The following is a 10,866-nucleotide window of genomic DNA, read 5'->3' on the forward strand; positions in this document are numbered from 1 at the left end:
GAAGATGAATCCACAAAACAGGCAAGTATTCCAAATAGGAATATCAATCCTGGTCTCTCAAGTTGCATATGTTCTTGTCTGGATGTATTAACTTCTGGCTTCAGTTCAGTTCAGTTCACTCAGTCGTGTCCGACTCTTTGTGACCCCATGAACTGCAGCACGCCAGGCCTCCCTGTCCATCACCAACTGCTGGAGTCTACCCAAACCCATGTCCATTGAGTCAGTGAGGCCATCCAACCATCTCATCCTCTGTTGTCCCCTTCTCCTCCTGCCCTCAATCTTTCCCAGCATCAGGGTCTTTTCAAATGAGTCAGCTCTTCGCATCAGGTGGCCAAAGTATTGGAGTTTCAACTTCAGCATTAGTGCTTCCAGTGAACACCCAGGACTGATCTCTTTTAGGATGGACTGGTTGGATCTCCTTGGAATCCGAGGGACTCTCAAGAGTCTTCTCCGATACCAGAGTTCAAAAGCACTTCTGGCCTGGACTTAGTCAATAGCACAATTTAAGGGAGACACTACATTACACCTTCATACTCCTTAGTATTGATGCACGCTCAACTGCTTCAGTCATATTTGACCCTGCAACCCCATGAACTGTAGCTAGACAGGCTTCTCTGTCCATGGGATTCTCCAGGCAAGAATACAGGAGTGGGTTGCCATGCCCTCCTCCAGGGGATCTTCCTTACCTAGGGAGTGAACCTGTGTCTCCTGCATTATAGGCAGATTCTTTACCCACTGACTGACCTGAGAAGCCCAATCAATTAGTACTGATATGAAGTATTGATATTAGTGTTGATATGAAGCTATATTGTACCAAACCCAAGCCACTGACCAACTGAAACTCCTATTAACAAAAGGGATATAAGGACCTCCCTGGTGGTCCAGTAGTTAAGAATCTGCCTTCCAATGCAGCGGATGCTGGTTTGACCCCTCGTGGTGGAACTAAGATCCCACGTGCCTCAGGGGTTACTAAGGCCACTCACCCCAACTAGAGAGAAGCCCACGTGCACAACAGAGCCTGCACACCACAACAAAAGATCCCACACGCCTCAGTGAAGGATTCCATATGCCACAACTAGGACCCAATGCAGCCAAAAATAAGACATGTAAATCAATATTAAAAAAGAAACTATAGAACCATGTAACCTCCTTTAGCTCCTACTATATAGTCTCTGAAATCAATCCCATTTTATTGTACATCTCTGTTAGCTTCAGTCACTGCTAACGTCCCATCCTTGGCCCATAGCTCTGCATCATCTACATTGTTTTCAGTCTGGCCTGTTACTCTGCATGTAAAATCTTTGCCTGTCCCTCTGGATGTCAAGACATGTCTCAACATTATGTAGCAACATTATGTATGTATCAACATTATGTAGCTCTATCTGAAATGTGACTATCTCCTATGGCCCCCGCTTCACCTATCATTTATTAAGTAGGGTATGTTTGCACCGTGTACCAAAGGGGTTGTGCGCTGTGACATCTCTGCTTCTATATCCACGTGGAAGTTCCCCAAAGTTTTCTCTTTCTTCCTATGTAAAGAGCTTCTCCGAATCACACAATATTTTATAAACTATTCTTTATTGTTGACCTTCAATAATCCACCAGTTATTCCTCTTTATTCACTCGCAATCTGAGCAACTAGATCACTGTTTTCTCTTCATCACTTTTCTTATCATATCTTGGGTGGAATTATCAAGTTCCATTAACCCATTTACCCTAGAGTGCCTTAACTTTCTTATGTCTCTCATATTTCCTCAACTTTCAATACCTTAGCCATCATACCTTTTAATTTTACACTGCAGGTTTTCTCCATTGTCTGAAACCAGAGTATTCCTATAAAACCTTTCATAAACTGAAACGGCATAAACCAAAGAAGCAATGCTCTTAGGATCCATCTAGTTACTAGATGCACAAGATACATGGAAATAAAGCACAGATGCTCAAAGACACAGTTAAAGCAATCGTGACTATACTGAGATACAGAGTGTGGTTCCCAGGGAAGGAGGTTAGTGATGCCACTCCACTGTTCAGGGCACAAGCTGCCTCGCAGGAAAACAAATACTAAACTATTTCCCCCTTTCATCTGTTTCTTAGATAAAGGTAACCTTTAGCTGCACAACCTCCCAAAACTCTGTATCACTCATCTTTCTTTTTGAACATGTATTTCCTGTATTTCCCTTTAATACTCATAGTTTTTCCACGTGAACTCTCTCTTCAATTCTTCCACCCTTCAGGACTCTTTCATTCTTATATATATTGGATTTATCAATTCAAATTTTACCAATTTTCCTTCCTTTTTTTTTTCTGTTTGGCAATTCGGGACTCCACCTGACTTTCAGGCATTGTGTCTCCTTCATCTCCTCCAGTTTGTGTCAGTCTTTCCTTGTCTTTATATTCTTGACAGTTTAAAAAGTACTGGTCATTTTAGCATTCTTAAAATGTCCTTCAATTTGGGTTTCTCAGATGTTTACTCATGATTAGACTGAGGCTACAGATTTGTGGGAAGATTATCACAGAAGGAATGTGCCCTAGTTGTTGCATTATATTAGTTCAAGCTGGTTTTAGAAAAGGCAGAGGAACCAGAGATCAAATTGCCAACATCCACTGGATCATCAAAAAAGCAAGAAAGTTCCAGAAAAAAAACATCTATTTCTGCTTTATTGACTATGCCAAAGCCTTTGACTGTGTGGATCACAACAAACTGTGGAAAATTCTGAAAGAGATGGGAATACCAGAACACCTGATCTTTGAGAAATTTGCATGCAGGTCAGGAAGCAACAGTTAGAACTGGACATGGAACAACAGACTGGTTCCAAATAGGAAAAGGAGTTCGTCAAGGCTGTATATTGTCACCCTGTTTATTTAATTTATATGCAGAGTACATCATGAGAAACGCTGGACTGGAAGAAACACAAACTGGAATCAAGATTGCCAGGAGAAATATCAATAACCTCAGATATGCAGATGACACCACCCTTATGGCAGAAAGTGAAGAGGAACTCAAAAGCCTCTTGATGAAAGTGAAAGTGGAGAGTGAAAAAGTTGGCTTAAAGCTCAACACTCAGAAAATGAAGATCATGGCATCTGGTCCCATCACTTCATGGGAAATAGATGGGGAAACAGTGGGAACAGTGTCAGACTTTATTTTTGGGGGCTCCAAAATCACTACAGATGGTGACTGCAGCCATGAAATTAAAAGACGCTTCCTCCTTGGAAGGAAAGTTATGACCAACCTAGATAGCATATTCAAAAGCAGAGACATTACTTTGCCAACAAAGGTTCGTCTAGTCAAGGCTATGGTTTTTCCTGTGGTCATGTATGGATGTGAGAGTTGGACTGTGAAGAAGGCTGAGCACTGAAGAATTGATGCTTTTGAAGTGTGGTGTTGGAGAAGACTCTTGAGAGTCCCTTGGACTGCAAGGAGATCCAAGCAGTCCATTCTGAAGGAGATCAGCCCTGGGATTTCTTTGGAAGGAATGATGCTAAAGCTGAAACTCCAGTACTTTGGCCACCTCATGCGAAGAGTTGACTCATTGGAAAAGACTCTGATGCTAGGAGGGATTGGGGGCAAGAGGAGAAGGGGACAACAGAGGATGAGATGGCTGGATCGCATCACTGACTCGATGGACGTGAGTCTGAGTGAACTCCGGGAGTTGGTGATGGACAGGGAGGCCTGGCGTGCTGCGATGCATGGGGTCACAAAGAGTCAGACACGACTGAGCAACTGATCTGATCTTATCTGATCTGAGGGAGTGCAGAGAACTGACATGGATTATTGCAGGTTGCGTTCATCTTTATCACTCAGTTAAGGGGGCTACTGCTAGGCTTCTTATGAAGTTACTATATTTCCTGTTCCATAATCTATTCATTAGAATCTAGTCACTAAGTCTGGTCCACATTCAAGAAGAGAACTAATCTTCACTTCCTCCAGAGAGAATTATCAAACAATTTTTGAACATATGTTTAAACTGCCACAATGAACATTAAGTATCTCAGGAAAGATACATATTTTGAAGCTAGGCAAATATCTGGCTTCAACTTAAAGTTTCTTCCTCGACTTTTAACACTCATCAGTGGATCTTGCCTGCAGAAATTATTGCTATGATAGTCAAATGGTGGTTTTATATGACTCCTATTTCTTTTTGTTTTATTAATTGGAATTTTTCATAAGAAGTTGTCCTTCAGATTTATTTATGCATGTATTTATTCAATCACGTTTTTATTACAGTATGGAGCTACTGATATTTCTTGCTTTGGATTAGAGTCCAATGGTGTCGTCATTTATTTTTTTGTTGAAACTGTTCTTGATCTGTCTTTCTAGAGCTCTTTCATATTGGCCTTTCTAGTCCTTTTGACATAATCTAGTATTGTTGGAGTACTTTCTTATGTCTGATCCAAAGCATGATGCAGGTTCATTTATACATACTGCTCCCTCTCCTTTCATTGTGAGAGTGTTTAGACTGTTTATGTTTCATGTAATAATCAATATAATTCAACTTAACAACCATCTTGCTGTTTTTGTCTAACCTGTTCTTTTTTTTTCTTCTTTTCCCCCTTTCCTCTCTTTTTTTTTCTTCATCTAATTGTATGTTTTTCTTTAATTCCATTTTATTTCTACTACTGGTATTAGCAAACCTCTTTATTATTCTAGGATTACAATATGTATCTTTACTTTGTCTCATTTTACCTTTGAATAATGCCTTAAGCATTCATGGTAACTGCTGTAAGGATAGATGGAATCTCCTCTCCCATCCAATAGTGTATGTTATTTTCATACATTTTATGTGTGTTTGTATAGTGTATGTATATATATATACACATTGTTTGGATATATGTGTGTATACATATGTAATATATATGTTTATAGCAGACATATATATATATAACATGTTAATATGCATACACACACTAGACACATTATAATTGATTTTACTTTTAAAGGTTTTTAAGAATTTGTTTTAATTTTAAGAAATTTTAAAATTATGAAAACTTTATATTTATTCACAGTTTATTTGTATTATTCTTTATTCTTGTATAGAATTAAATTTCTATATATCATTTTCTATCTGCCTTTGGAATTATTTTTAACATTTTAGTTTATGTAATTTCTGTAGCAACAAAATCATCTTTGATTTGTCTGATTTTTTTTTTTTTTTTTGTATTGTCTCTTCTCATAGAATTCTAAGTTGAGCACTTCTTTTACATTTTTTGCTCCATATCTTAAAGTTGTTGTTTCACTGTATTCTGGTTTTCCTAGTTTATGAAAAAGAATCAGTATATAGTTAGTATGCCCCTGTAATTAGTTTGCCTTTTCCCCCCAAACTATTCTTAAGGATTTTTGTGTTTTTTTTTTTTTTTTTCCTTTTTGTTCATTTGTTTTTGTTTTAAAGCAAGCCATCAGCAAGTTGAATATGATATGCTGGGTCTGGTTTTCTTTTTCTTATTCTGCTTGGGTTTATTATGATGTTGTGTCTATGATGTTTTTAGTTTCCTATTACTGCTGTAACAAATTACCGAAACTTAGTGGCTGAAAAATCACACAGATTTATTATTTTACCCTTCTGGAGGTCAGAAATGTGAAGGAGTTTTATTTTCTAAATTTAAGATGTCAGTAAAGTTGTATTCCTTCTCAAGGTTCTAGGGGAAAATCTATTTCTTTTTCTTTTCAGCTTCTAGTACTTGCTCACAAATGCTTTATCTTCAAGGTACATCACATCAAGCTCTGCTTCCATTATTGACCTTCTCTCTCTCTTTCTTTCACTTTGACTCTCTTGCCTTACTTTTATAAGTACCTTTGTACTTTCATTGGGCCCACCTGGATCATCCAAGATAACCTCCCCATCTCTGGATTCTTAACTTAATCATATCTGCAGAATTTCTTTGCTGTGTAAGCACAGGTAACATATTCACAGGCAGGTTCCAAGGATTTGGATGTAGACATTAGGGGGAGTCATTATTCTGTCTACCATAGCCATTTGGAAAGGAAATTGTTTATTTAAATATTCTGATGCTCTTTCCCTTTCCTTTCTGAGATTGCAGCATACAGCATAAATAGGTTAGACTGTGATACCGTGACACAGATCACTGCACCCATACACACATTTTTAGTTGTTTTCTCTTTTTTTTTATGTAGGCCATTTTTAAGTCTTTATTGAATTTATTGCAATATTGCATCTGTTTTATATTTTGTTTTTTTTGGTCAAGAGTCATGTGGGATCTTAGCTCCCTGACCATGGATCGAACTCCCACCCCCAGCATTGGAAGGTGAAGTCTTAACCACTGGACCACCAGGAAAGGCCCGTTTTTTTAGTTTTGTTTTACTTTGTATATACGTATATATTGGCTCTGATTTGAATATTTTCTCTTGTTATAACTTCTAACCCACTGATATTTTCTTCAACAGTGTTGATTGTGCTATTAATCCCATTTTCAAATTTTAATTTCAAAACTTTTCATCATTAGAATTCTCTTTTACTTCTTTTTTGACATCTTTAATTTCCCTCTTAACAATATTCATGTTTTCCTTCAAGTCTTTGGACATATTTAACAACTGTTTTAAAGTTCTCATAGACTATTAAATCATCATCTCTTTCAGTTCTATTTCTATTGATTTCCCCCCCTAGTTTTAGGTCATTTTTCCTACTTTTTGACATGTGTAGAAAATTTTTATTTGATTATAGGCATTATGAATTTTATATTGTAGAATCCTGAATTTTACTGTTCTCCCCTAAGAATGTGGCACTTGTTTTAGAAGTTAGTTGCTTTCTCTGTGGATCAATTTAATTCTCCCATGGCTTTTAAAAACTATTCTAGAGTATTTGTAGCAGTCATTTCATGGAGTTAGTTCAATTCCCACTAGAAGTTGCAGCCATTCTCAGATTTCTACTGACTGTCCCTTGCATTTCCAGAGATCTGTCCATGCTAGCTGATGGCAAATTGAACACTTCTTGGCCCTATCTTTCAGCTGAAAGCTCCATGTCAATTGTTCTCTCCTGAAAAATGTTTTTTCCCAGACCCTATGAAGTTTTACTCTATGTGCCTACAGACAGCTTTCAGCCAAAGACAGAAGGGGATTCCTTTATAATCATCTGATACTCTTTCTCTGTATAATTTCCCCTTTTATAACACACTGTTCAGCATATTCCACTCATCCTGATGCCTCCATACACGTTTTTGTTTCTGAAGACGGTTGGCTTTTACTTGGGCTCCCTATTCCTCCATTAAAGTCTGAAAATTGCCTCGAGGCATAAAGTTCAGGGTGATTGGAGCCTGCCTCATTAATTCCCCTTGCCTCATTAGTTACAGTCCTGTGATGTGTCTTATGTAGTACCTGAAAAGAGTTGTTATATAATAGTGACATAAGAGGGTAAGTCCATGCCCTGACACTTCCAGATGGTCAGAAGCAGAATGTCCTCACTGTTGTTTTTTCAGGGAGTGTATCTTAAAGAATCATTCTAAAAGGGCTTAGATTAAGAAGATTTTATTTCCCATTAAAATGAAGACTTTAACCAAAAAATACGTCTTATGTTGCTGACACTTTTCCTTTCCCTTCCTCCTCCACTCTTTATTATTCTTGTTATTACTATTATTATTATTTTGCATGCCTGGATCTATTGAATTATTTATAGCACTACATGTCACAAGGCAGTAATTAATTAATTAAATGTTTTAATTCAATATTTTATTATCAAATGCTCACCTATTCCCTTTCATCTTTTATACACGTGATTAGAAAAATCATAAATGCTAATGCATTTGGTTCTCATATTTAGTGAATGTGGACATGAAACCAAGTGGGCATATTTTAGAGAATACTTTCTTTACAAAACGATTATTGTGTGATGTATTTTTGACCCTATATTATATACCACTGTTGTGAAAATGATAGGGTATAGAGTCTTCAGTTTACTTGGGTAACAAGATATTTGAAGCAATTGCTATAATAGTATGGCAAATATTACACTTCAAAGTACACGTAAAGTACAAGGGAAACACAGAAGAGACAACGTCTTACTTCTCTGAAAGACAAGGAAGGTTTTCACAAGTTAAATGACCCGTGATGTATAATGAAAACTATGTATAGGAGCTTTCTAGACTGACATAATCGGTATGCACATTTCAGGCAGAAATGTGAAATGAACAGGCCTAACAAACTGTTAGCAAATTAATATGCTGAAGTGCATAGGAATATTTGTGAGTAATGGGAGACAGAGCTGGAGTCACAGACTAAAAGACCATGTAATACAAGTCTTTGTTCCCTGTTAAGGACGTTGGGCTTCATTGGCTAGACATAGAGCAACCAAGGAGGATTCAAAGCAACAGAAGAAAAACTCTTAGATTTTTACCCCAGTGTTTTCAAATCACTTATGATTTCCATTTTCTCCTAAATGGATGAATATGTTTGAGATGATATGAACATTCTGATATTGTATTATTCTATTAACTCTACCTGCCAGACTACACTTTACACTTCAAATTCCCACTTGGTTTTGGGAAAGAGTCTAGAAGACTTCAACATAAAAAAGTAGACTTACATGCATTTTAACTTCATTATCCTGAAATATCAATGGGCACTGTCCTAGGGAATAATATATTTTGATGACAGAGGTCCTATACTATAGATGACTAGAGCATTGGGGTAAGAAATTAGTCTGGGGCAACAATGATTTAGACTAAATGCTAAGGTATTGCTTAAATCTTCTTGACCTATTCCACTGATAAAATTACTAGTGTCTGATCTGAAAGTAGATTATTTCAATTATAATTGAAATATTTTGGGCCTTTCTTATGTTAGATGTCTGACTAGTAGTTACTGTGGCATAGCATACCACCAAATGGTTTAGTGGCTTACTATGCATCCAACCAGTCCATTCTGAAGGAGATCAACCCTGGGATTTCTTTGGAGGGAATGATGCTGAAGCTGAAACTCCAGTACTTTGGCCACCTCATGCGAAGAGTTGACTCATTGGAAAAGACTCTGATGCTGGAGGGATTGGGGGCAGGAGGAGAAGGGGACGACAGAGGATGAGATGGCTGGATGGCATCACTGACTCGACGGACGTGAGTCTGAGTGAACTCCGGGAGTTGGTGATGGACAGGGAGGTCTGGCGTGCTGCGATTCATGGGGTTGCAAAGAGTCAGACACGACTGAGCGACTGAACTGAACTGAACTGAACTGATGCGTGCTTAGTTGCTCAGTTGTGTCCAACTCTTTACAACCCCATGGACTGTAGCCCTCCAAGTTCCTTTATCCATGGAGATTCTCCAGGCAAGAATACTGGAATAAGTTGCCATGCCCACCTCCAGGGGATCTTCCCAACCCAGGAATCAAACCCAGGTCTCCCAGTGGCTTACTATGGCACCTATTTTATTAGCTCAAAATCTGTTGGTCAACCAGGCAGTCCTTTGTCCTGAGGCAGTATGGGTATCATCAGAGGGTCTCGATGCACTACAACATCTAAATGGTTATCTGGGAATTGACTCTAACTGGCTTTTCTGATTCAGGCTGAGCATTCTTACCCATTCAAAAGTGAAAACTGAACTTTGCCTTAGTCTCTTGACTTCCAGAAGGTCTAGTCAAGGACTCATTCCATTGGCATATTAGGGATACAAGAAAGCAAGCAAAAGCTTTCGAACTCTCATGAGATCAACTAATGTGCTATTAAATCTATCATATGGTTTTGAACAAATCAAGATATAAACACCTCAGATTCCAATGGCAGAGAAACAGTCATTCTTGATGGGAGAAACTGCAAGCTTTCACTGTAAAGGGGCTTGCATATAGAAAGTAAAGTAAGTGTGGCTATTTTTGCAAATAGTCTATCACAGATTTTTTTTTTAAGGAAACAGATATACAGCTTTCCATCTATTATAGGTATCTAGTATAACAAATTGGATTTATAGTCTTCTTTAATATATCACTTTTTTCCCAACTGATGACAGCAGCAATAATATTTTGCAGACTCTGAGCACCTCATAAAGAATAAAGTTATACTGACTCTTTATTTCTTGCTCCCTGCAGGCAATGAGATAGACCCCGTTTTCTTCTCAAAATTATAATGCAATTTACTGAGATTGTTTTCCATCCCAAACCGTCCCACTCTTTAAACATGGTCAGATGCCAATTAATTATCTTAATCTTCTCTTTCCCTTTACATCAAACTGAGTTCTAAATTGACATCCTTTCTAGTTGGATGGTTGGAACTATTCCCTCAGAAAATAAGGCTCGGGTTAATCTAAGTCACTCGAATGTTCTTTTCTCCAATAATCTAGATGGCTTTTTTCTGTATTCCTCTGGTAAAATGGAGATTTTTCTAACTGGCTATGGAGGGACAGCAATATTAAGATAAACTCATTTTGAGTTTTATAGGTTTTATGTGATAATTTTGTTCCTATCTATTAGCATTTCTAACCAACCAGATCTGTCTCTCCGTAGTTATAAACTCAGTTAACCACAGTACCACATTCTATCACATTAATCTGGCAAACCTATCCTTTTGCCCATTGTTTAGTCAAGTGAGCTTTGAAAGAGGCTTTAACTGATGGTATTGTATCATTTATCCACACTGAGATCCATTCAGAGCTGCACAAAAGTCAAGACTTTATTAAAGAATCATCAGAAAACTTAAAGTTTTTATATGCAGCTTTAATTTTGAATGAATTCTGTATAAAACTAAAAACAAAAAGGGATGCCTTCCTTTCCAAGATCAAAATAAATTAGTTTAGAAGAATAGGTGATTTAATGATTAAAGCATGGATTTTTTTAACTGGTAATCTCAGAAAACTAAACTCCAAATTAATTATAAAATGTTTCAGTTCAATTCAGTTCAGTCATTCAATCAGTCTGACTCTTTGCGACCCCATGGA

This window comes from Bos taurus, chromosome 18, assembly GCF_002263795.3.
Source record: "Bos taurus isolate L1 Dominette 01449 registration number 42190680 breed Hereford chromosome 18, ARS-UCD2.0, whole genome shotgun sequence".
Classification (NCBI taxonomy): domain Eukaryota; kingdom Metazoa; phylum Chordata; class Mammalia; order Artiodactyla; family Bovidae; genus Bos; species Bos taurus.